The 27365-nt window shown below is 47.5% G+C and overlaps 1 pseudogene; it reads left to right on the forward strand.

The window, feature by feature from the left end:
* Window positions 1-23266: 23266 nt before the first annotated feature.
* On the forward strand, window positions 23267-26126 carry LOC146869268 (uncharacterized; annotated as a pseudogene).
* The last annotated feature ends 1239 nt before the right edge of the window (window positions 26127-27365 follow it).

Below are 27365 nucleotides of genomic sequence, written 5' to 3' on the forward strand. Positions count from 1 at the left end.
CCCGTCCTGGCTATCCCTGTGAGATGGTCCCTCCTGGGTATCTCCAAGGTGAAACCAGGCATCCCTGGCGAATGTGGGGGGCCGTTGTGGAGATGAGGCAAGCTAATGCCCAGAGTTGCCGAGTGTGTTCCTGGTTAGAGTAGGTACCGAGGCGAGAATTATCGAGTCCGTTTTGACCCTGGTCCACGACCCTGCCGCGTCGGGAATTGAACCCTGGTCCCTGGCCGATTCTCTGCTTGCGGATCTGCCGCCTCTAACCAGTGAGCCACACCTCTCCACGTGATGTGAGCCGTGGCGCCAGGTGAGAGAACCTGGCATACTGTCGGTCTGCCCTACCGGACATTCCACAATTACTTCTCAAAGAGCAACTTTGAGGAGTGTGTGAAAGATAAGTACAGGTTACCCTCTTGCGCCTTGCTCGCCTGGCTAATCCGGGCAGTTTCGCCTGGGTCTAACCACGTACCTTGCTTCCCCCCATGCACCACGACTTACCCCTTTAGACTTCGTCCCACTTAGGGGCTGTTCAGACGATGCCTCGGCAAATTATCGCTGGATTGAAGCCACGATACCTTGAATAGTGAAAAGAAAGGTGGGGGGGACTGCGTGGTTACAACATCAAAACTTTTACTTCCTGATAGGCGTATGCCTTATGCTAGCCACAGGAAGGGCTTACGCCCACAATCGCTCTGATCCTGCAGGTACCCTGCTCTTTGTCCCAACGGGAAGTTCAGGAAGTAGAAGATTACCCCTGCTAGTCTAAGAGCACGTGTCACAAAAGCAATTGTGTTTCCCATACCTGGTAGATGCTCAGGGTCCCTATTGCCCCCTGTAACATATTCTCGCTTTATCTACCCCGTCGCTCACTCCTTGTGACGTTGAATGTTGTTATCTAGGATTAAATGAAAATGGTTAGTAGGTGCCTGACAGCTATCTCGCTTACTTCATCTCCATGGCCATACGCTCATAACACTGTGGAGCACTTTCATTTTCCTTCATTCAACCGGGCCCTCCGGTGGCCACCGTTGGTAAGCCACCTTGTAACTGATGGCTTGCGTCCTGCGCAGTGAAACGCTTTGCTGTACCGGCTCGTTCTATTTCCTTCTGCGTTGCAATCGAGGCAAAGCTGCAGATACAACGGGGAAAACCAGGTAAGCATTCCCCCGCCAGCAAAACCGCATTGCTCTACTTTGCCGCCGGGGAGTGTCCGATACCGCGAGTCGGTGGATACAAGGCGCACCCCATCTGATAATGGCAAACACTAGAAGGAAAAACATGAAGGAAACATACAGCACCTCGCATCCCCCTGCTGTCTACCATTCAGGACTAACGAGGCCAAACCCAGCTCCACTTCTGCGATCAATGCGAGCAGGGTCATAGGGTGGCGGGATAGCTGTCACGCCCAGCGTGCACAACCAGGACCGCAGGGCCAGAGGATCACACAAGAAAACCTATCGCCCAGGTATTCCCAGGGAGTTTCCCATCCAGGTACTAACCGACGTGTGGTAAGCTGCCAGCAGGTGTTGTTAACTTGACATGCAGGCGGCAGCAAAGCGCAGCCGTCCAAGGAGAGCGCCCCCCTTGCTGTGCACAGCAAGCCCCCCAGGCATGTGCTCTGCCACATCGCCAGGAGGCCTCAAACCCACTGAGGCCTGATGCGCCTCACACCGCCGGAGTAGCGGGACAATCATGCAGCTCCCTCGGGGCAGCTGGAAGATGCTGGGGCGGGCACCAGTCAGCCCCCCAACAATGTCGATGCCCACAGGGCCCAAGACCCATCAAGTGCCCCCCCCCCCGGTCACGCTGATCGGTCCGGATGCAGGTTCAGGTCTAGGTTAGGGGGTCTCACAGTGTTTTACCTTGTGCTTGGGCTCCACTATGGTGCAGCAGGCTCAGGTCGAGGTTAGGGGGTCTCACAGTGTTTTATGCTGTGCTTGGGCTCCACTATGGCACAGCAGATTCAGGTCTAGGTTAGGGGTCTCGCAGTGTTTTATGCTGTGCTTGGGCTCTACTATGGTGCAGCAGGTTCAGGTCTAAGTTAGTGGGTCTCACAGTGTTATATACTGTGCTTGGGCTCCACTATGGCACAGCAGATTCAGGTCTAGGTTAGGGGGTCTCACAGTTTTTTATGCTGTGCTTGGGCTCCACTATGGCACAGCAGGTTCAGGTCTAGGTTGGGGGTCTCACAGGGCTTTTCCTTGTGCTTGGACTCCACTATGGCACAACAGGTTCAGGTCTAGGTTAGGGGGTCTCACAGTGTTTTATGCTGTGCTTGGGCTCCACTATGGCACAGCAGGTTCAGGTCTAGGTTAGGGGGTCTCGCAGTGTTTTATACTGTGCTTGGGCTCCACTATGACGCAGCAGGTTCAGGTCTAGGTTAGGGGGTCTCACAGTGTTTTATGCTGTGCTTGAGCTCCACTATGGCGCAGTAGGCCCAGGTCTATGTTAGGGGGTCTCACAGTGTTTTACGCTGTGCTTGGGCTCCACTATGGTGCAGCAGGTTCAGGTCTAGGTTAGGGGGTCTCACAGTGTTTTACCTTGTGCCTGGGCTCCACTATGGCGCAGCAGGTTCAGGTCTAGGTTAGGGGGTCTCTCAGTGTTTTATGCTGTGCTCGGGCTCCATCATGGCGCAGCAGGTTCAGGTCTAGGTTAGGGGGTCTCACAGTGTTTTATGCTGTGCTTGAGCTCCACTATGGCGCAGTAGGCCCAGGTCTATGTTAGGGGGTCTCACAGTGTTTTACGCTGTGCTTGGGCTCCACTATGGTGCAGCAGGTTCAGGTCTAGGTTAGGGGGTCTCACAGTGTTTTACCTTGTGCCTGGGCTCCATCATGGCGCAGCAGGTTGTGGAAATGTGGATTTTCCTGATCAGTTATGTCCCCTATCTTGGACCCCAACGGTTCTATATGCATGTTACAAGTACATGTATGTTCCCTCCAGTTCCAGTTTCTAAGACGCAAACATATGTGTGTCTACCGTCGACATGTTCTCTGTCAGATCCGCCATCAATGGGCTGGATATTCGATTCCTAAGTATGAAAGGCCACCGACTTTATATGGCTAAGTTACTCCATTTTTGCAGTTCAGGCAAGTAGGCCCGATTCTGTCCTCAAAGCCTTTCCCTGCTCTCTGTCTCTGACAGCTTCAGCTTGAGCTCGCATCTGTATCCATGAACTTTGTCCTACTCCCTGTGCAGCTAACGGTGCCTGCCTCGGCCAGTTTTCGCCTGCCTGCCAAGAAGCTGTATTTCACCTTCGAATTATCTATTTTGCTCTCCAGCCGATGCATTCCTGTCTAGTGATTTAGGTAAACATTTCCTTTAGCTCACAAGCAAAGGACTCAGCCTTTCCGTCCTCCTGCAAGTGATTCATAGCCCTGCTGCCATGGAAAGTTTTCTGCCTCTCGCTTCTCATATAGACACTTAGACGCTTGTACACGCACACACAGTTAGTATAGAATAGATTCTGTCCGAGAGTCCTTCTTTGTGGATAACATAGTTCTTTAAACATAGGATGTTAGATATGATTTGGGATTAGGTTGACTTGACCCCCCAGACTTCTCGTCTCCACATGTAGAGCTAAATGTCAAGTCCCTTCACCCCCTAGTTGCACGTCACTCACACGTCATGCTGCTGCGCGCGCATCTATGCCAAGTATTATCTTATAGATCCACCTATGTCTGATAATCCTAACCAATTATGTTTCTTTTATTCCTTATTACGCCTAGTTTCGATTACGTACCTGTTATGTCACTTTTCTTATCAAATGTTACGCCTTCTACATTCGTTTCATTGTAATGTACTTATTATAAAAATGCATGTCTGTCAATAAAGTATTGTACTTCACTTCCTGAACCCTCGTGGTGACGGAACCTGAAGGCCGCGACTCGAGTCGGCCATTTTTGATGGAATAAAGCCCATTTAGAAAACCTCTTATACCACGGATTCTGCCTCTTGTTATTCTGAGCTATTTTACTTTATTTTAAGATTCCGTATGAAATTCAGTCCGGTAAAGAAGATTTTATTTACCACATAATGGCGCCCGAACAGGGACACTTTCTCATCTCACGCGCCGGCGGTGCGTTGCAGGCCCGGTCTCCTGCCACAACTGGACGGACCATAAACGCGTACCAGCAGGATTTCCTGTAAGCTCCCTCCGGTCAAGCGGGGGCGACTGAGGCTGCGATCAACCCAGACGAGGCGGTGAGAAGTGCGAAGTATCCCGACCAGAGCCTAGCTGAGAGAGCAAGATCCGAGGTATACAGAGGCCCACCAGGTTTCTCGAAATCCCGATGTCCAGAGGGTTCGCTGTCCGCAGTCATCGAGTCCTGTCCATTCTCTGAGGCCTTCCGTTTCAAGGAGCTACTCGGTGAGTACCATCGCCGGGGAGGCGTGTTGACGCGCACATAGGTTGTGCCGGTCAAGACGGATTTGGGTACACAAATCCGGTCTGCACTGTTTAGCAGTGTATATGTACTGTTTAGCAGTATATCAAGTATTCCGAAGTATTCAGTTACTGTCAAGAATTCAGCGTGGTGATTAGTTAGGCAGACTGTCATCATTGTCGGTCATTGTTAAAATATTTAATGTTCAATATTTAAAGTGTTTAAATGTCTTGCATATTGTGGTATGAATGATTGTTCATTGTTCACTGTTCATTATTGTGTTTTTAGTATTAAGTGAATTCAAGAGTAAGTATCAGATCAGTTGTCAATATGCCGCTTTTCTCGAAGTTAAGACAGATTACTACCAGAAAAGGGGTGCTTGAAGAAGCAGTTCCTATTCCTCCTAGGGACACTCCAGGGCATTTTATGTACCATAAGCATGGCTTAGATGCCATATTGTTTCTTGATCTATGGGTAGATTATACCAAGGGATTGCCGGAAAGTCAAAGGTGGCCCGCAGCGGGAACCTGGGATGCAGAGTGCATCATGAAAGTAGAGGAAGAGTTATGGAAAAGAAAGGTCAGACAGTCACAGAAAGACGCTGTTGAGTTATGGCGTAAAGAATCTCATAGACGTACAGAAAAAGCACGTAGACAAGAAGAGAGGAGTAAAGAAAGTTCAAATAAAGTTCAAGAAAATCTATTAATTGAGGAAGGTATCCGAGTGAAATCAGAACAAGTAAATAGACAAAGAAATGCTCTTATGAATGGTATGTATCCCCTTCTAGCCGAAGGACTACCTAAGGCTGTTACAGAGATGCCAAAAGACTTGCCACCCCCATTATTTCCAATTAAGGTACATCAAAAAGGGCATCCCAGAACCGCAGAAGATGTTTTTCTTTCCTCATATCTAGACGATGCAGCTCCCGAGTATGCTAACGCCACACCACATAGACCGTCTGGCGGAGGGGTTCAACGTCAGGATCAGGTATCTGTACCCGTGCAACAGCAAGTCCCGACGCAAGCGTCGGCAAGCACATCTGTTTCCGCATCTGTCTCCGCAGTCGATTCTACAGGGGTGTCGACACCCATAGTTGCTGTGTCACGTTCAACGAACCCATTCACACCCGACGCCCCAGATGGGGCCACGGGAGGTGCTAGCAGTACCTTTACACCACCCAGAATAAATAAACTTGTTTTTCAAGAGTCAGCGCATTCTCGTACACCTAAATTCGTAAGTGAACGTACGCTTAAAGAACTCCTTGTAAATTGTAGATATGACCCGGTGGTTGGTAAAGAGGATGAAATGGTCCTGGCATCATTACGTATCAGGCGAGCCGCAGAGTATTTAGCGAGGTTACCAGGGATGATTACGCATCTAGATAACATATATCATTTTGTTCAAACAGGACGAGATCCAGGATGTATTAACAGAGCTATGGAATTCCAGAAAGTAGAGATACAGGGGGAACTGTTACGTTTCCTCATAAACTGTGTGATCAGAAATCAAGACCGTCCGGGGGTAGACCCGAATGCAATGCTTATTCTTACAAGATGGAGTCAGAATATATCAGAAGGGAGACACGATAAGCAAAATTGTATAAATGCCATGTGCCGAAAAATCCGTAAAGAAATAGAGCGTATTCATGAAGAGAGATTGGGAACAGACGAGTTTGAGCAAGATGAAGTGTCCGAATCAGGGAATTCCGCAAGACAGTCAGAGACCATAGCCTATGTAGGCAGAGGAAGATCCTGTGAAAATACTAGATGTTTTTCTGATCCCATACACTCTGTATGTCCAAATAATAGCAGAACGTATCCGACGCCTGTAATAAATCTGAAGTCTCCTGAACATTCGTTTCAAGCCGCAGATAAAATACTACGAGAACGAAGGGGTTACCACCTCCTCGATTCCATGGATGAGCAAGAATTAGCCAGATCAGCTGTTCACTGGATTGACAGTCCTGAAAAATACGGTGATGAGACCGTAGCACACACGTTTTTTAATCTCAGTACAGATGAACAACGTTTAGCTGGAATCTATATGATTCAGCAACTCCTCATATTATATAAGAGCCAACATGCTGACCCTGGTCCTTTACCTGATATATTAACGGAACTACTCACGAACAGATGGAGAGGTTCTAGTAACAAGCTAATTAAAGAGATATTAGTGTCACGTAAGCAGTATGTCCTTTTTGTAAGTCCGGATTCTCTCTCGCTGCCCCGCAGAGAAAGAGCGCCGTACTATATGGATAGACAAAATCCCTTACGAGAAGTGCACCCAATAAAAGGCGAAGACAATGAGTTTCACCGTGTATTTGTTTACACACCCATATCAAAAATGGAATTATTAGAAATGAAAAAAGTAGTACCTAGTCATGACAAAGACCCAGCGGGTTTCCACCGAGAAATTAAAGACATGTTACTGATGGGAGAGTACACCTTTCCTGATATTATGACGATATTAAAGGTGCTTTTGCCTGCGGGCATTTATGAAAAACTGAAAGAAAAAGAGTGGGAAGTGGGAGACCAAAAGATAGACTGGACAGCATTAGCAGAGGAAGAAAGGGGCCGAACTGCAGGTTCAGGGCTCGGGGATAAAGTTAAACTGTTACCAGGTTTACTAGTACAGGTACTGCCACGTTTATTAACTACAAAAAAGGAAGATTGGGGTGCAATCACAGCCTGCAAACAAAAGCAAGATGAAGACACAAGCGATTATTATGCTCGATTTGAAAAATGTTTTGGTATAAATAGTGGTATAAAAGCAAGTAGTGACTCATATCCACATTTATTTGTGACAAAATTAGTGGAAAATGCATTGCCTCCAGTAAAGAATAGAATATTGAAATTCGAGAGTACCTGGCAAAGTAACACTCCGTCGCAAATGCTACAAATGTTACAGTATCATCACAATAGAATTAGGGATGAACAAGAACACGAGCATAAACGCATGAAGGATACAAAAATGAAAATGCTAGTTTCTCAGACAGTACCAGCAGATGGTCACAAAAAGGGTGTGACACATTCTGGTGATTCTGCAGTTCCTGTAAAGGGAACCTGCAATTACTGTAAACAACTGGGCCATTATGTACACGATTGTCCAGTCCTGAAACGTAATATAGCTACAGGTATTGCAAAAGAGAGACCACGATTAGTTAGACAAGATCAGAATGAACAAGGAGCTATGCAGCATGGACAGTCCATGCCAGTTCAACAACAGTCCATGCCAGCCTCACAGCAACCCATACAGTTTGTGCCAGCTGCACCACCGTTGCCTGCTACTGCCACACAAACCACAACACGACAAATGTATCAGACTGCACAGTATGAATACCCTGAGTATCAGCGTTACGCATGAACCAGCCTAGAGAGGGAAGTTGACTTACCGCTTATCGAGATTCCTGTAGATCAAGAAGGACCTTATGTACATAGTGAATTATTAGGTCAAGATAGAAAATTCTTACTCGATACAGGGGCAAGTCCAACAACCATAAAACGTAGTGAAGTTCCAGGGGCACCCCTCTCAGGCTCTCAAAATGTTTCCCTTGGTTTTTCAGGAAAACCTATTGTTAATGAAGTATCACAGCCTCTACCACTTACGATAGGACCTTTGACACGAACTACAGATTTATTGCTTACTAAATCATGCCCAGAAAATCTGTTAGGAATTAAAACTCTGAAAGCACTAGGAGCCATAATATGTTGTTCTCCGGAAGGAGTAAGGTTGTTTTTGCGTGATTTTAAAGGTCACTATGTGTCTAGAGACATGGATCCCCGACTACAGACTTTACCAGTACATCTATGGGCACAAGGCCCTACGGATGTTGGCTACATGAACATTACACCCTATCGAGTCACACTGAAAGCAGGAGTGGTACTACCACGAATGCGACAATACAAGTTACCACATGATGCTGTAGTGGCTTTGCTGAAAATCATTGATGAGCTGATTGCCCAGGGAGTAGTTGTAGAAACAGACTCCAATGTATGTAATTCACCGATAATTCCGATTCTTAAACGAACTGATCCTACTGCCCCACCAGTGTACCGATTGGTTATTGATTTGCGTGAACTAAACAAGTGCATTGTACCACAATTCCCTGTGGTCCCTGATATATCATCATTGTTGACAGCAATTGATTCCGAAGCAACATTCTTTACTGTAATCGATCTCAAGAATGCCTTTTTCAGCGTCCCAATAGATCCGGAAAGCCAATACTTGTTCGGATTCAGTTTAAATGGGCGCAGCTTTAAATTCTCACGCGCTCCCCAAGGATTCACAGAAAGCCCCAGCATTTACAGCCAAGCACTGAAACGAGAACTTGACAGTATCCACATGCCAGTCAATACTGCATTGCTTCAATATGTCGATGATCTGCTGATCACAGCGAGAAGCGAGCCAGAATGTGAAAAAGCTTCTCTGACAGTTTTACATTTCCTAGCCGACAAGGGGCACAAGGTGTCTCCTTCTAAGCTGCAATTCTGTGTCCAGCGAGTTATTTATCTTGGTCACTCGCTGTCCAAGGAGGGAAGGCAGCTTACACCAGATCGCATCCAGTTAATTGCTAACATGTCAATACCCCAGACACAAAAGGAGGTGCGGGCTTTCATAGGCCTCACTTCATATTGTAGGCAGTGGATCCCTCAGTACGCATTTCTAGCAAAACCACTCATTCAGTTAACCACACAGGAGGCAGCCACATCGACTGTTCTCCCTTGGACTCAGGAACATACACAAGCTTTTGAAAGCCTAAAGGAAGCTTTATGTCAAGCACCTGTTTTAGCAACACCATGTTATAGCAAACATTTTACACTCTTTGTCACAGAACGCGAAGGTACTGCCTTGTCAGTACTCACTCAGGATCAAGCAGGATCACGCAAGCCATGTGCTTATTTTTCCAGTACATTAGATCCCGTAGCTCAGGCTTTGCCTGCATGCCTGAAATCAGTGGCAGCGACAGCTTTAGCAATCAGACAAAGCGATGCCATAGTGTTAGGACATCCATTGACAGTACAAGTACCACATGCAGTAGAGGTTCTTGTGAACCGAACACAAACACAACACTTGACCATAGCAAGACTTACCGGTTATGAACTGACATTGTTTCAACCACACATAGAGATCCGACGGTGTAATACATTGAATCCTGCTACACTATTACCTGTAATTGGAACAGACCCACTAGCTCATGATTGTGTTGAAATCATTGAAATAAAGACGAAACCTAGACAAGACTTGACAGACGTTCCATTGTTAGATCCAGACCTGACGTTGTATGTAGACGGATCGTGCATGAGAACAAGTACAGGAGATTTAGTGGCCGCGTATGCAGTCACAACAGACACTAAAGTTATTGAGACAAATTGTATAGATACTTTGTCAGCCCAAGCAGCAGAACTTATTGCTCTAACACAAGCCTGTATTCAAGCCACAAATAAGAAAGTTAATGTATACACTGACTCACGTTATGCATTCGGAGTTGTACACGACTTCGGCGTGCTGTGGCGAGAGAGAGGTTATTTAACCTCCCATGGTGCCCACATTCAGCACGGACCCCTCATTCATGCCTTGTTAGACGCAATACATCTACCCACTGCTATATCGATTATGAAATGTAAAGCACACACGAAGGTTACTGATATCATTTCTCAAGGCAATGATTTAGCTGACAGAACAGCTAAACAGACTGCTCAGAATCGCACATTAGGCATGACAAAGCCAATAGTTCAGACACCAACACAGTGTATGACAATTAAGGATCCCGCACTTGACGTAATTGACATACAGACACATGCCACAGCAGAAGAAATAAAGAAGTGGACTGAACTAGGAGGGATCCAGACAGATCAAGGATGGATGACGAAGGAGAAATCTGTATGGTTTCTCCCTGATTCCATGGTTCAAGCCATTATAGCTACAGTTCACAGTCCAGCACATTTAGGAGAGAAGGCTATGCTAGACAGCATTCAGCACATTTGGTTCAACAAACATTTACGAGCAGCAGCTAAACAAAAAGTTCGTACCTGTATGATATGTTGTCAGTTTAATCCAGGAAAGGGTGTTCCCGTAGAGCAGGGTGGATTTCAGCCTCCTGACCATCCTTTTGAAGTCCTCCAGATGGATTATATTCAGATGGAACGTTGTCGAGGATTCAAATATGTTCTCGTAGTTGTCTGCGCTCTCTCCCGTTGGACAGAGGCGTATCCCGTATCAGATTACACTGCCCCGACTACTGCCAAGCAGCTAGTTCGAGAATTCTTCCCACGGTACGGTTTACCACGTGTTGTATATTCAGATAACGGCCAGCCTTTCTCATCCGAATTAATGAAACATGTCTCGCTTTTGTTGGGATATCAGTGGAAATTCCACTGTGTCCGACACCCCGAGGCAGCAGGTCTCGTGGAACGACATAATCAACTTTTAAAAATCAGATTGTCTAAAATATGTCAGGAAAAAGGTGTGGACTGGATAGTAGCCTTACCAGTTGCGCTATTTTACATGAGAATGGTAGCACACTCTCGAACAGGGCTATCACCTTATGAGGTGATCTTTGGTAGACCACCGAATATGTGGGGGACGCCTATACCCCGTAAAATAACTGATGTTGACTGTAATATGCTGACAGATTACCTGGCTTCCTTGATGTCTGCACTACAATCTTGTCGTTCACAGGTAGTCGCAGCTTTTCCCGACAACACCGAGGTGAAACCTCATGATGTAATTCCCGGCGATTATGTTCTCGTCAGGAATTTCGATCGGAAAACCCAACTGGAGCCAAGGTGGAGGCTTCCTAAGTTGGTCCTGCTGACGACCAGAACAGCTGTGAAGATCGAAGGGAGAAAAGGCTGGGTGCATTCCAGCCATATCAAGAAATTTCATGGACTTCTTCCTGACACAAACAGTACTCCCCGTGTGTCTTCCCCCATTGACTCAAAGCTACCCTTGGCTGAGGCCAGTAGCACCGAACTCTATAAGCAGAAACTCAGGTCCAGATCCAAACTGTCGGACGATTTGATTGTTTAAGTCCTCTCCAAGGTGAAGCGGTTGAATCTGTCCCGACATGTATCCCTTAGGTCTGAATGATGTAGAGTCCAGAATCATAATGAAACGACATGCTTATTGTAAATTACTGCGTAGCCACTGTATTGTGACTTTATTAATTTTGTTTTCCTTGAGTTTTTTAATAGTTACTGCAAGTATATTGTTGCATATGTATTATCCTGTTTCTAAACGTGCTTTCAATATAACTGATGAACATTCTTTTAGTGACCTACCCCCACATGAGTTGTCCTATAGACTTGCGCTGCGAAATAACACATTCATTAGTATGTTACATCATTCCCATCAGACTAGTAATGCCACCAATTGTTGGGTGTGTGGCCGACTCCCTCCCTATCAGAATAACAAAGGAGTTCTGCCTTTCTTTCCACATCCGTTCACACACAATGGCTCCTGTGGAGCATGGTTTAGTTTATTAAATTCCATAGACCCAGACACAGCAGTTTATCAACAACATTGGATATGGGGAAATCTGAATCTAGTTTTATTCAAAGTCTGTCACCCTAATAAGGAGGGTCACCCCAGTAGAACAGGAACTGATTTAGAAAATGAAGTGTATAAATTAGGTAATTTTACGCCTAATCTTATGATTTTGAATGTCAAAACCGAAGTTGAACTAATTCTGCCCACTATGTCTGTATTTCCAGTTAAGGGTGAATTATGTGTGAGAAAAGTTGGTTCCATACATATGGGCCATAGCCAATGCGTTACTACAGTAGAATATCGTGATCAAGGTAAATCTTCATTTAGAGCTTCTCGCCATTCTTACTTTATATGTGGTCAGACGGCATATATGCGTCTGCCTCTAGATTGGGATGGTACCTGTTACATAGCATTCCTTCTGCCACCTGTTTTCCTAGCTCCCCCTGATTATTATCGAAATGTTCATTTAGTACACAAAAGAGAGCGTAGAGATCTCCCAGTTGTCGATTATACTGAGACGGCATGGGACAAGTATGTAGATTTCAATAAAGGTATCTTTCCCTATATAGGTACCATATCAAATAGTAAGCTGATACGCAGACTCACCAAGACTCTTGAAGCTGTAGTAAACGAGACTATAGCCGCCCTAGGCAATCTGACAGAGGAACAATCAGTGATGAGAATTGTTGTTCTCCAGAATCGTCTTGTCCTTGACGTCATCCTGGCCGATAGGGGCGGAGCTTGCAGGGTCATCGGATCCAGCTGCTGCATATTCATACCAGAAAATTCGCCATCTGTATATAAAGCTATAACACGCCTTCATAAGATTGTAAGCCAGATACACGAAAATCCAGGCACTTGGACGTGGTCCGGGTGGTTTTGGAGTGTGATATCAGCCTGGGGATGGAGAGTTCTATCCTTCCTAGGTATTGGCCTTCTTATGCTTTTCAGTTGTTGTTTATGCCTGCAATGTGGACCAGCGATTTGTGGTCTGTGTGCCACATCATGCATTCCATATCACAGTTCTCGTTCAAAACACCGGAAGAAGAAGGAAGAAGAAATGATGCTCCATGAGCAAATCGATGGAATGATGAAGATTGATATCTCTTAAAGGGCAAGTAGGGGACAAGGAGGGAATGTGGAAATGTGGATTTTCCTGATCAGTTATGTCCCCTATCTTGGACCCCAACGGTTCTATATGCATGTTACAAGTACATGTATGTTCCCTCCAGTTCCAGTTTCTAAGACGCAAACATATGTGTGTCTACCGTCGACATGTTCTCTGTCAGATCCGCCATCAATGGGCTGGATATTCGATTCCTAAGTATGAAAGGCCACCGACTTTATATGGCTAAGTTACTCCATTTTTGCAGTTCAGGCAAGTAGGCCCGATTCTGTCCTCAAAGCCTTTCCCTGCTCTCTGTCTCTGACAGCTTCAGCTTGAGCTCGCATCTGTATCCATGAACTTTGTCCTACTCCCTGTGCAGCTAACGGTGCCTGCCTCGGCCAGTTTTCGCCTGCCTGCCAAGAAGCTGTATTTCACCTTCGAATTATCTATTTTGCTCTCCAGCCGATGCATTCCTGTCTAGTGATTTAGGTAAACATTTCCTTTAGCTCACAAGCAAAGGACTCAGCCTTTCCGTCCTCCTGCAAGTGATTCATAGCCCTGCTGCCATGGAAAGTTTTCTGCCTCTCGCTTCTCATATAGACACTTAGACGCTTGTACACGCACACACAGTTAGTATAGAATAGATTCTGTCCGAGAGTCCTTCTTTGTGGATAACATAGTTCTTTAAACATAGGATGTTAGATATGATTTGGGATTAGGTTGACTTGACCCCCCAGACTTCTCGTCTCCACATGTAGAGCTAAATGTCAAGTCCCTTCACCCCCTAGTTGCACGTCACTCACACGTCATGCTGCTGCGCGCGCATCTATGCCAAGTATTATCTTATAGATCCACCTATGTCTGATAATCCTAACCAATTATGTTTCTTTTATTCCTTATTACGCCTAGTTTCGATTACGTACCTGTTATGTCACTTTTCTTATCAAATGTTACGCCTTCTACATTCGTTTCATTGTAATGTACTTATTATAAAAATGCATGTCTGTCAATAAAGTATTGTACTTCACTTCCTGAACCCTCGTGGTGACGGAACCTGAAGGCCGCGACTCGAGTCGGCCATTTTTGATGGAATAAAGCCCATTTAGAAAACCTCTTATACCACGGATTCTGCCTCTTGTTATTCTGAGCTATTTTACTTTATTTTAAGATTCCGTATGAAATTCAGTCCGGTAAAGAAGATTTTATTTACCACAAGGTTCAGGTCTAGGTTAGGGGGTCTCGCAGTGTTATATGCTGGGCTTGAGCTCCACTATGGCACAGCAGGTTCAGGTCTAGGTTAGGGGGTCTCACAGTGTTTTATGCTGGGCTTGGGCTCCACCATGGCACAGCAGGTTCAGGTCTAGGTGAGGGGGTCTCACAGTGTTTTATGCTGTGCTTGGGCTCCACTATGGCGCAGCAGGTTCAGGTGTAGGTGAAGGGGTCTCACAGTGTTTTATGCTGTGCTTGGGCTCCAATATGGTGCAGCAGGTTCAGGTCTAGGTTAGGGGGTCTCACAGTGTTTTACGCTGTGCTTGGGCTCCACTATGGCGCAGTAGGTCCATGTCTATGTTAGGGGGTCTCACAGTGTTTTAGGCTGTGCTTGGGCTCCACTATGGTGGAGCAGATTCAGGTCTAGGTTAGGGGGTCTCACAGTGTTTTACCTTGTGCCTGGGCTCCACTATGGCGCAGCAGGTTCAGGTCTAGGTTAGGGGGTCTCGCAGTGTTTTACCTTGCACCTGGGCTCCACTATGGCGCAGTAGGTCCAGGTCTATGTTAGGGGGTCTCGCAGTGTTTTACGCTGTGCTTGGGCTCCACTATGGCACAGCAGGTTCAGGTCTAGGTTAGGGGGTCTCACAGTGTTTTACGCTGTGCTTGGGCTCCACTATGGCGCAGTAGGTCCATGTCTATGTTAGGGGGTCTCACAGTGTTTTAGGCTGTGCTTGGGCTCCACTATGGTGGAGCAGATTCAGGTCTAGGTTAGGGGGTCTCACAGTGTTTTATGCTGTGCTTGGGCTCCACTATGGCGCAGCAGGTTCAGGTGTAGGTGAAGGGGTCTCACAGTGTTTTATGCTGTGCTTGGGCTCCAATATGGTGCAGCAGGTTCAGGTCTAGGTTAGGGGGTCTCACAGTGTTTTACGCTGTGCTTGGGCTCCACTATGGCGCAGTAGGTCCATGTCTATGTTAGGGGGTCTCACAGTGTTTTAGGCTGTGCTTGGGCTCCACTATGGTGGAGCAGATTCAGGTCTAGGTTAGGGGGTCTCACAGTGTTTTACCTTGTGCCTGGGCTCCACTATGGCGCAGCAGGTTCAGGTCTAGGTTAGGGGGTCTCGCAGTGTTTTACCTTGCACCTGGGCTCCACTATGGCGCAGTAGGTCCAGGTCTATGTTAGGGGGCTCGCAGTGTTTTACGCTGTGCTTGGGCTCCAATATGACACAGCAGGTTCAGGGATAGGTTAGTGGGTCTCACAGTGTTTTATGCTGTGCTTGGGCTCCACTATGACACAGCAGGTTCAGGTCTAGGTGAGGGGGTCTCACAGTGTTTTACGCTGTGCTTGGGCTCCACTATGACACAGCAGGTTCAGGGATAGGTTAGTGGGTCTCACAGTGTTTTATGCTGTGCTTGGACTCCACTATGGCACAGACGGTTCAGGTCTAGGTTACGGGGTTTCACAGTGTTTTGTGCTGTGCTTGGGCTCCACTATGGCACAGCAGGTTCAGGTCTAGATTAGGGGGTTTCACAGTGTTTTGTGCTGTGCTTGGGCTCCACTATGACACAGCAGGTTCAGGTCTAGGTGAGGGGGTCTCACAGTGTTTTATGCTGTGTTTGGGCTCCACTATGGCACAGCAGGTTCAGGTCTAGGTGAGGGGGTCTCACAGTGTTTTACCCTGTGCTTTGGCTCCACTATGCCGCAGTAGGTTCAGGTCTAGGTTAGGGATTTTCACAGTGTTTTGTGCTGTGCTTGGGCTCCACTATGACACAGCAGGTTCAGGTCTAGGTGAGGGGGTCTCATAGTGTTTTATGCTGTGCTTGGACTCCACTATGGCACAGCAGGTTCAGTTCTAGGTTAGGGGGTTTCACCGTGTTTTGTGCTGTGCTCGGGCTCCACTATGGCACAGCAGGTTCAGGTCTAGGTTAGGGGGTCCCACAGTGTTTTACGCTGTGCTTGTGCTCCACTATGACGCAGTAGGTTCAGGTCTAGGTGAGGGGGTCTCACAGTGTTTTATGCTGTGCTTGGGCTCCACTATGGCACAGCAGGTTCAGGTCTAGGTTAGGGGGTCTCACAGTGTTTTACGTTGTGCTTTGGCTCCACTATGGCGCAGCAGGTTCAGGTGTAGGTGAAGGGGTCTCACAGTGTTTTGTGCTGTGCCTGGGCTCCACTATGGCACAGCAGGTTCAGGTCTAGGTTAGGGGGTCTCACAGAGTTTTATGCTGTGCTTGGGCTCCACTATGACACAGCAGGTTCAGGTCTAGGTTAGGGGGTCTCACAGAGTTTTATGCTGTGCTTGGGCTCCACTATGACACAGCAGGTTCAGGTCTAGGTTAGGTGGTCTCACAGTGTTTTGTGCTGTGCCTGGGCTCCACTATGGCACAGCAGGTTCAGGTCTAGGTTAGGGGGTCTCATAGTGTTTTATGCTGTGCTTGGGCTACACTATGGCACAGCAGGTTCAGGTCTAGGTTAGGGGGTCTCACAGTGTTTTATGCTGTGCTTGGGCTCCACTATGGTACAGCAGGTTCAGTTTTAGGTTAGGGGGTTTCACAGTGTTTTGTGCTGTGCTTGGGCTCCACTATGACACAGCAGGTTCAGGTCTAGGTGAGGGGGTCTCACAGTGTTTTATGCTGTGCTTGGGCTCCACTATGGCGCGGCAGGTTCAGGTCTAGGTTAGGGGGTCTCACAGTGTTTTACGCTGTTCTTTGGCTCCACTATGGCGCAGTAGGTTCAGGTCTAGGTTAGGGGGTTTCACAGTGTTTTGTGCTGTGCTTGGGCTCCACTATGACACAGCAGGTTCAGGTCTAGGTGAGGGGGTCTCACAGTGTTTTATGCTGTGCTTGGGCTCCACTATGGCACAGCAGGTTCAGGTCTAGGTTAGGGGGTCTCACAGTGTTTTACGCTGTGCTTGGGCTCCACTATGGCGCAGTAGGTTCAGGTCTAGGTTGGGGGTCTCACAGTGTTTTACGCTGTGCTTCGGCTCCGCTATGGCGCAGTAGGTTCAGGTCTAGGTTGGGGGTCTCACAGTGCTTTATGCTGTGCTTGGGCTCCACTATGACACAGCAGGTTTAGGGATAGGTTAGGGGGTCTCACAGTGTTTTATGCTGTGCTTGGGCTCCACTATGGCACAGCAGGTTCAGGTCTAGGTTAGGGGGTCTCGCAGTGTTTTATGCTGTGCTTGGACTCCACTATTTTACACTCTAGAGAGCTGTTAAACCTGTATGGCTTGAGGAGGAGCAGGTCTTCAGGTGTAAGTGTAATCCTCTCCCTCCTCAGCCCTGGTGGGGTGCAAGGAGTAGGCAAGTGAAGGGTGACTTCCTCCTCAGCAGCGTCTGACCCAGAGCATAGTGTCAAGTTCACAGACTGCCTATATGTGTCATTTCCATGATTACAGTTTGCGAATTACATCACACTGCTAAATGTGTAATGCCTTAAGTGACACGATCACTGATAAAACCAAAGTAAGAAAATCCATTTAAAGAGATAAATATCACAGATTTCCCACTTTAGAGTGATGAGAAGCTCTCACATAGCCTGAAACTGCTGTGAAACCCCTGACATAGAAGATTAAAAACCACAGCAAGTAAACAGAACCGCCAGATGCCTCTCAGGATGAAGACAGCCGCTGCACCTTCACTCATTCAGTTAACAGGTGTTGGAAATGGGGGTCTCTAGTTGGCAAAGGTAGGTACCTTTGTCCAAATAGGGACCCTTCTTCCTAGTCAGGATAAGGGAGTTACACTCCTAGAGTAGCCCATGCTCACCCCCTTGGTAGCTTGGCCGAAGCAAACAGGCTTATCTTAGAGGCAGTGTGAAAAGCATTTGCACATAACCAACAGTGATACAGTGTAAGCACTACAAAAGGACACCACACCAGTTTAGAAAAATATCCAATATTTTTATATGCTCAAGACAAGACCAAAAACGATAAACAAATCCACAATACAGTACTTAGAAATCTTCAGTTATCAAAATAAACTTAAAAAACTGTTCCTTGAAGTAGATAGCTCCCTCTGGGGCTATGATGCGTTGTGAACAAACAAATACAAACAGTTCTGGCTGACCACATCAGGTGGGCCATCTACGGTGTTGGGAAGACCCGCAAAACAGTAACTTTAGAAATGCAGGGTGTCGGGACCTCTCGTTGAGCTCCGAAAGTACGGCGTCTGTTCCGGAGGTCGGTACAGGAGTCATCAGGCCCTATAAGTCACATGCTTTTGCAGATCGAACTCCTCGCGGTTGAAGTCAGAAGCGCTGGCGTCGGGTGCTACGGTGCAAAGTGCAGCAGTGCAAAGTGCGATGCCCTCAGGTCGCGGTGTGAGCAGCGGCTCGGTGGCGGCGTGAGATGGCGTTGTTGGTGAGACCAGGGGCGTGGTGTGACGTGATGTGGTGCTGGCAGGTCATGGTGCAAGCAGCTGTGTCGTCGTTGCTGATCCTCTTTCGTTGGCTGACGAACTCGAGTCGATGGCGCCGGCGTCGGTAGGCCAAGGCTGTAGTGCAGGATTAAGGTGGTGCGTCATCTAACTTTATGAGCGGTGCCCTTGAACCACAGTGCAGGCAGCGGCGTCGATTTTGTCGTGGAGCGGCGTCGCGTAGACACCAAGGCGGCATCGTGAAGATAGGCGGTGCAGAGTGCGGTGCCCACAGGTCACAGTGCAATCAGCGGCTCGGTGGCAGCATCAACAGGCGTCATCTGTGAGACCAGGGTTGTGGTGCGGCATTGCGGCGGTGCCCTCTGTGGTGCCTTCAGGATACGGAGTCGGCAGCGGCGTCGGCAGCAGCGTCGTAGACGGAGTCGGGTTGCTTTTTCTTCTGTTGCAGCACAAAACACACAGTTTCCAGTGCTGAGGGAAGAAGAATGTGAAGTCTTTGCTGTTCCTGAGACTTCTTGAACAGGGGGCAAGCTATGCCTCAAGCCCATGGAGAAACTCACACAAGAATAGACTGTAGAAAGTCCAGTCCAGTCCTTTCACTGCCCAAGACAGAAGCAGCCAATGCAGGCCAACACAGCAAAGCACTCAGCAAAGTGGTAGTTCCTCCTCACAGTTTCTCCAGCTCTTTTTCTTGGCAGCCTTCTTGGTCCAAAAGAGTTCTTAAGTTCAAGGGTTTGGGCCCCACTTTTTATAGCCCAAAATGCTTTGTCATCTCAGGCAGAGAGTGTCTGTGCCCAGCCAGAACCAGTTCTGCCCTCTCTAGTGTGGCTTCCTGACAGGAGGTGGAGACGGCATTGTCAGAGGCAGATCCGGCCCATTCAGGTGAAAGGAAATCTCCTCCCCCTACTCTAAATGTAGCCCAGGTCTATTCAGCTCATTCCTGACCCACATAGACTATCTGGAGCCACAGCTCCTCCCCAGCCCCTGTCATCCAAAACCCAGACAGTCAATCCACAACCCCAGCAGAGGCCTACTGGATGGCTGAGCAAGAAAATACCTACCTTCTAAAAGTGGTATTTTCAAACACTGAATGTAAAAATCACCTTCACTAAAAGATGCATCGTTAGATTCTGAGTTCAGACGTACTAAACTTTATTTTTCTACCTAGTTCCCAGGGCCAGTTATGTTTATAAGATGTTATAAACAAACTCCCCATTCTGTTCTATTGGAAGTGGTAGCCTTGCAATAGTGAAAAACGAAATTGGCAGTAATTCACTATCAGGACATGCCACAGACACCAGGGCATGTCCTACCTTTCACATACACTTCACCCTGCCCACAGGGGTACCTTGGGCCTACCTTAGGGGTGACTGACACCAATCCATAACACAATTTACAACAGGAGCACTTGCACTTTACCACTGATCAGCAGTGAGAAAAGTGCGCAGAGAAACTAAGCCAGCAAAAACCGTGAGGGTCAGAAAGCAAAAACTCAGGGGAAACCTGCCAAATTATGCCAAGTTTAACAACAGAGTTTCTTTTTTTGTGGGGTGCACACATGTTTAGTGTCCCCAGAAAGCACCCTTCCAGTCTGAGGCACTGAAGTGTCACTGCCAGCAGCCAGTTGATGAGTGGACCCCGCCCGCTCCATGAAGACAAGTGTCTGCCATGCTGCAGCCAGGCCGGCTTTGGTTGTGAGAGGCAGGACATCTCTATCAGGCTGGTCTGTCTCTGTAGTGCTCTTCACTGAGGCTTCAGATGCCCTGAGGAGGATGCTGATAGATGTCACGAGGAGGAGACAGATGTCGCGAGGAGGAAGCTGAATCTAAAGCTGAATGGAATAAAACTGAGGCGCTAGTGATGGGAAACGATGCCTCCTGTTGGAATGAACTTAGCTGACCAAATGAGCTAGGGTTACTCGCGGCACCTGCTCCAACACCGAAAAGTTAGGTAGCCATGCGCTATATAAATTTTTTTAAATTGAAGCATGAACCATTGATGCAGACAAGCCGAGCCTAGGCCGGTCACTGGAGGTCCATCACAACCACTTATCCTCAACCATAAGCCCAGCTCTGACAGACTGCCTTGGGCATCAGGAAACCCCAGCACCCCTCATGCTGCTTATACCCACTGGATGAGCGAGCACTGCTGATAGCACCTCGAGCAATGCACAGAGCAGCTATGGTAATGCGTGGTGTAACTTTTTAATGCAGAAATGTGGGGACAGGCATTAAAATTGCTTAATTCAACTTAAAATGTGTGATACTTGTCAGGGATGACAGCCTATCCTACAGGTGCCAGTGAATGCAGCGGCTGTTCCTCTTAAAGGGCGGAGAAGCGTCCTCCTGCCTGCTGCAAGCATAGGAGGTAAAAACAAATAAATAAAATGGCTTGCTACGCCACTTTAATTGCTACCAGCTTATGCTGTGTTCAGCGCAAGTGTGAGGACAGGGGGTGGGGTGCACCCTGCAGTGTGGATATCAGATTGGCCGGCTGCCTTCCAACAGCCAGTCTGACTTAACCACTGCAGACCCAGCAAACCCAGAGATGTGAAACAGGCAGGGGATTGCTAACACAGGCCCCCAGCCTGAAAATGAGCGCTTGGTTAGCCCGTTCCAACCAATCCTGGAGCTGCTCTCATTCTGAAAACAAAAGACACACAATTGTGAATGGCATGGTGAGCAACAAAACGATGGATTTAGGCTCAGATCTCTGTACTGGGGTGAATGTATGACATTGTTCTGCATTCTGTCCATCAACTGTTGTTTTTGCATTTGTCACCACCGAGTAGGACGGGTATGCCCAGACGTGGGTCCCGTGCTCTCCATGCCACTGGAATCAAGCTATCCTGGCTAAAGAGGGGTTAAACCCCGAAACCGGTCTAAGGATGCTTGTTTCCAGTCCAGGGAGGACCTGGCTTGGCAGTTCGAGCTGGACTGTTCCCATGAGGCACAGGGTCAAGTCTGATTTGCAGATGGCTGGGTTCAAACTGGAATGGCATGGTGACCAAAAAAACGATGGATTTAGGTCCAGATCTATGTACTGGGGTGAATGTATGACATTGGTCTGTATTCTGTCCATCAACTGGGGTTTTTGCACTCATTCTGAAAACAGCACGAGAGAAGATCCAGGATTGGTTGGATTTGTATCCACTAGGCAGGAAAGACCTTTTACCCTTTCCTGATGGTAGTCACCAGGATCCTGCCAGAGACACACCAGATGGGATTCAGCCTTTATGATGAGTTTTGAGGCATCATGCTTCACCATATTTTTAAGATGCCAGCCGCCACTGAGTAAATGCTTTACATTGGAGTCAGCATCAGAGAACTCCACCCTTGCCCCACAGGACGACAAGCCCAAGGGAAGCAAACTTAGAGACTGGGAAGGCCCAGCACACGCTCTACGAGAGGCAGAGAAGTGATGCGGGCGATGCTACGTGGGCACCATCTAGGGTTGCCGCCTGGCTGGTTTTCTACCAGCACCACCAGTAATTTGATGATCCAGTAGGTACAAAAATAAGAAACATCCCCTAAAACCGGTATTTTTAGCCTTTGTCTGTGCATAACTCAAACAGCTAATATAAACAGAAAGCACTTTTAAGTGTGTCCTAGAGTTGTGTTAATGACTCTAATATTAAAAGTGAACAAAAGCAAAAAAAACATGCTACAAATGCATACATTCCATACGGTTTAAAGTTCTATTTAGTACCACGACCCAGTCTTTGCAGAATCTGTAGACAAGACCAAACGACCGGTATTTTTCTCTTGGAAAGGTGGTCACCCCTAGCCCCGTCAGCAGCAGGTAGGGTCCATGGCATATGCTGTCAAGTCCAGCTCTGTCCAATAGGGATGCGGATGCAGACCCTGCAGCAACGTCTCTTCTCAATAGCCCTGCTGGAGCAGGACCACTCTTGAGTAGTGGCTTTGGCTCTGCCTGGCATCTGGCGACATCACTCCCAATACAGTGACGTCCTTCCGGTTCTGGGGTGGGAGGGGATTGGGTTATCCCTCCTGTTCTTCTCTGTGGGGAGAGTGGGGTCAGGCCGATGGTTTAGTCATGCTCAGTGGAGGGGATGGGTGGTTGTGCCTACAGGTTGGGCCACATGAGTTTCAGACATCCCCACACGGGACAGGCCCCTTTCCAACCAACCAAGAATGTTGGTTTCCTGAAGTAGGGGTGGGCTGCAGGCCATGATGTCATCTGTGGTCCACTGCTCTTAGCCAGTTTCACCAAAAGCAGGTCGACAAGCTGGGGTTCAGCTACCCTGATACCACTCAAGTCTTGTGGGCATCGACTACCAAAGACACAGAGAGAACTGGGAGAAACTGGAGTGTGGGCATGTGCGCCTGACCAGCTTTGATGGGTGGGTGTGTGTAAATGTAGGGACAACCATGTAGCAGGAGAGGCTGCAACGTAAATTTGTGAACCACGCCTCTCATGTGTCACATCCAGTCCCCAGTAAATGTGTTGCAACTATTATTACTTCTTTCAAACCCTGATGTGAACCAGTCATTGAACTCCCACAGCCCCGGGCAGCAATTCAGTCTCAGTACCCAACTGAGAGGCATATTGTGTCTTCAAACTACAAAGAACAGACGAAGGACGCGGTTCATTAAATCTTAAGATAACCCTGTCTGGTAGACATACAGACAACCGCCGCTGCTCAGACAGACACCTGCACTTCAAACCACTGATGAGACAGCAGTGGTGTGAAATGGCACTGCGAACGTTTTCTGTGGTCGTGGTTTGCACAGTGGTTGCCGGCTGCTGGACTATCGTGTCAGGCACGGCCACTACCAAGTGTGAGATCTACCAGTGGGACCAGCTGGGATCCCCGGGAGTGTTAGCCCCGACCTGCTTTGGATTCCCCTTCGAAGGTTTCAGGGCCTTCAGCAAATGCAGCACAGTGAGGAACATGGAGGTGGATCTAAGAGAGGTTCCAGTGGACGTGGACACCCTCTGCCTGGTGTTAGACGTGCCAACCGTTCCTACAGACTCCTTCTCCAGGTATCATAACTTGACCTGGCTCTATTTGTATGGATCGTTTTATGTTTCTGCAAGAGCCTTCAATGGTGCTGCCAAACTGAGACATCTGGGAATCAAAGGAGATACCAGGCACACTTCACCCGTAGACATGGATGATCAGGTGTTTGGCGGATTGGAGAACCTAACACACTTGGAACTCAGATATTTGAAAATTGATACAGCTTTTTCCAAAAATCTTTTTAAACCCTTACATAGAATACAAGTATTAGCCTTGTCTGAGAATGAGATTAGTAGGCTGTACAGACTGACCACTATGCTTCAGTCACTGGCTTCTCTGGAAGTCCTGGAAATCAAGAGGAATGGTATTGTTAAAGCCAGGGAGGAGGACTGCATTGACACAGACAACATCAGAGAGAGCACAATTTTCTTTCCAAGGATTACCACCCTCGATTTGACAAGCAATGATCTAAAAAGTGTGGATAAAAATGCATTTTGCAACTTCCCTCGTCTTACTGTCCTCAAGGTAGACGGGACTGGTCTCAAGGTCATCGAGCTTCTGCGGTCTGGAATAAAGAGCATTGAAATGCTGTCCCTAAATGCCATGAAAAATGAGGACTATCTGAAGATTAAAGATGTCTGCACTGTGGTGTCTCGGCTGGGGGTCAGGAACTTGATAGTCTCTCAAAACTTTATTTCAGATCTTCCCGCTGAGACCGTTGAAGGATGCTCCATGATGTTGTCTCTCAACATGTCCGGCAACCTCCTTAGAGCTTTCACGAATGATATGGCAAAGAAATTGCTGAACCTGAGGTCCCTCGTTCTCTCTGCAAACAAGATAAAAAGCCTAGACCTGTGCACACCCGGGGCCCCCAATGTTCTGTCCAACCTCACACACCTGGATCTGTCTTTCAACTACATCACTAATATCGGCTCCGAGCGGCTCTTCTGTCTGGCTAATCTGGAAACAATGGATCTCAGTAGTAATTACCTTGTGTCCCTGGACAAGAACACCTTTGTTGGTCTTGACAGGCTGCAATCTCTGCAGCTGAACTACAATAAACATTTTCTGCTTGAGAACTTCTATTTTGATCACTTGAGTAGTGTCAGGGTACTGGGCCTCAGGGGCAACATGCTCAAGAACCAACATAGCTCCCTGACCGCGAAGAGCGAGCTTCAGGAGCTATCCATCAGCTTTGAGACCACTATGGAATTAAAAATCGAACAGAAAGAACTCACTACTCTTACCTTGGAAGCAAAGTCTTCAATAATGCACAAACAACTGCAGCTTACTTGAAGTCCTTCACATTAGTGCACCAGAGATTCGTATTCGCTGGTGCAAGGACTTCAAATTTGTGAAAGAACTTCACCTACGAGAAAACCACATATTGTTATGTTTACCACTTGGGGTCTCAGAGACTGAACGCTTGGGGCTCCTGTCTTTTACTAACATTGAATATTTGTACTACAGTTCATCTGCAGATATGCCTATCTATAAATCCTTGAGCCCCTTGAATAACAGCCTGCAGCATCTTCACAATTTACGCCATCTCCATCTAAGAAACCTAAAGTTGGACATAAAGAAGAGTTTCCTGACTCCTGAGCAGCTGTTCTGGAACCTGACATACCTTAGAACCTTGATCCTGGAGGATTCTGGGATAGAGGACTTTACAGCCACCATGTTTAGAGACCTTGTCTCTCTGGAACTCCTAATCTTGAAGTCCCAGCCTGTGAAAACCCTTCAGGAGGGTCTCCTCGACCACGTAGAAAGTATGCGCTACATCTACCTGAAGGATGTATCCCTGGATTGTTTGTGTGAACAATCCTGGATCAGAAGATGGGTGACCACTCACCCCCAAGTGAGCGTGCCAGAGCTGGGAATCCAGACATGCTCTCTTGGGCCACAGAAGCTGAATTTTCTCAATTTCTTGGAGAAAAACTGCAGCTTGCTGATAGGATACCATCTCTTCATTGGGACTTTCTCCTTCAACCTGTTGTTCCTGATCACGGTCCTGCTGTATCACAAGGTGTGCTGGTACCTCCTGTATCTCTACTACATGCTCAGGACCTGGTGGAACTATCGTTGGAGACACGACAGAAAGAGGCAATATGACTTTGACGCCTTTGTCTCTTACAGCAGCTGCGATGAGGCTTGGGTTGTCCGCAAGTTCCTGACCAACTTGGAAGAGAGGGGACCCCCGTTCTTTAAAGTGTGTCTGCATGGCAGGGACTTTGAGGTCGGCAAAGACATCTTAGATAACATCATGGACAGCATTTATAGGAGCCGCTGGGTGGTGTGTCTGATCAGCCGCCATTACCTGTGCAGCCACTGGTGCTCCTTGGAAGTGCGGATGGCCACATACCGCCTTCTTGTAGAAAGCAAGGATTCCTTGGTGATGGTGTTCCTGGAGAAAGTATCCATGAGGAGCCTCTCCCGCTAACACCAACTGGCCAAACTGGTAAAGAAGAAAACCTACCTGGAGTGGAAGGAGGACTTGGACCAGCAGCCTCTGTTCTGGGCCCGACTGCGCAAAGCAATTGGAGGGGATGGCGCTGAGCAATATCCTTGGGAAATGGATGTGGTGTCTTGAATGTCATGGTGTTTCGCATTATCTTCTGTGGTTAAGGGTGCGGTGTCATTGGATGGAGTATTGTATTAAGGTAGGGTCTGCTTTGGATGTAGAAGTGGTGTTTGGATATGTTGGCAGGATGTGGCAATATCTCCTTGGAACATGGATGTAGTGCCTTGGAATATTGTCATCATGTTTTGCAGTATCTTTTGTGGTTAAGGGTGCAGCATCATGGAAAGGAGTGTTTTATTGTGGTATTATCACCTTTGGTTATAAATGTGGTGTTTTGCTTTGTTGGCAGGGTGTGGGGGTATTATCTCCTTGGGATGTGGTGTCTAGGAATGTTGTCATGATGTTTCGCATTATCTTCTATGGTTAAGAGTTCAGTGTCATGGGATGGAGTCAAATATTAATTAGGGTCTGCTTTGAATATAGATGTGGTGTTTTGGGATGTTGGCACTGTGTGTTGGCATTATCCCCTTAGGATATGGATGTGGTGCCTTTGAAAGTCGTCATGATGTTCCACATTATCTTCTGTGGTTACAGGTTTGGTGTCAAGGGATGGATTGGTTTATTATGGTATTAAGGGCCATATGTAGGAAACACTTTTGCGATCGCAAACACTGCGATTCGCAAGAATCTGGGTGTTTGCGATCGCAAAACTGACTTTACCTATGTAGAAAAGGTGTCCGCCGCAAAAAATAGCGATTCGCGAATTTAGCGATTAGCAATTTTGCGTAAAGTTGATTCTGCGAATATTTTAGCGTAATCGCAGTCTGCGTCCCAGTATTTGCGGAAATTGTTGTTACCGACATCGCTATTTGCGAATTCGCAAAATCAGATTTTCAAAAAATTCGCAAGTAGCGATTCCTCTATAATCGCAGTTTAGCACTTCTCAATTACCACCAACTCTGAGCAGGTGGTAACCAAGTGCAACCTATTTAAACAGGCCCACAATGCCACAGGGACTTCCCACCATGGCTGGGATGTACGTGATAGCCAGGAGGCTGCGAATCAGGGATGCCACGCAGAGAAGGAGACGCCAGGAAAGGATCCACAGAGCACGCATCACCCTCTTCCAACTGACCGAGGAGGAGATCCATGTGAACTACAGGCTGCACCCAGACAGCATCCTGGATTTGAGCTGACACCCATACTTGAACACCCCACACGCAGGGCACACTCCATTCCCACCCATGTTCAGGTGCTGTGCTCACTGCACCTCCTGGCATCAGGGAGTTTTCAGGGGGTCATTGCCAC

Source organism: Triturus cristatus, chromosome 1_1, assembly GCF_964204655.1.
Source record: "Triturus cristatus chromosome 1_1, aTriCri1.1, whole genome shotgun sequence".
Classification (NCBI taxonomy): Eukaryota; Metazoa; Chordata; class Amphibia; order Caudata; family Salamandridae; genus Triturus; species Triturus cristatus.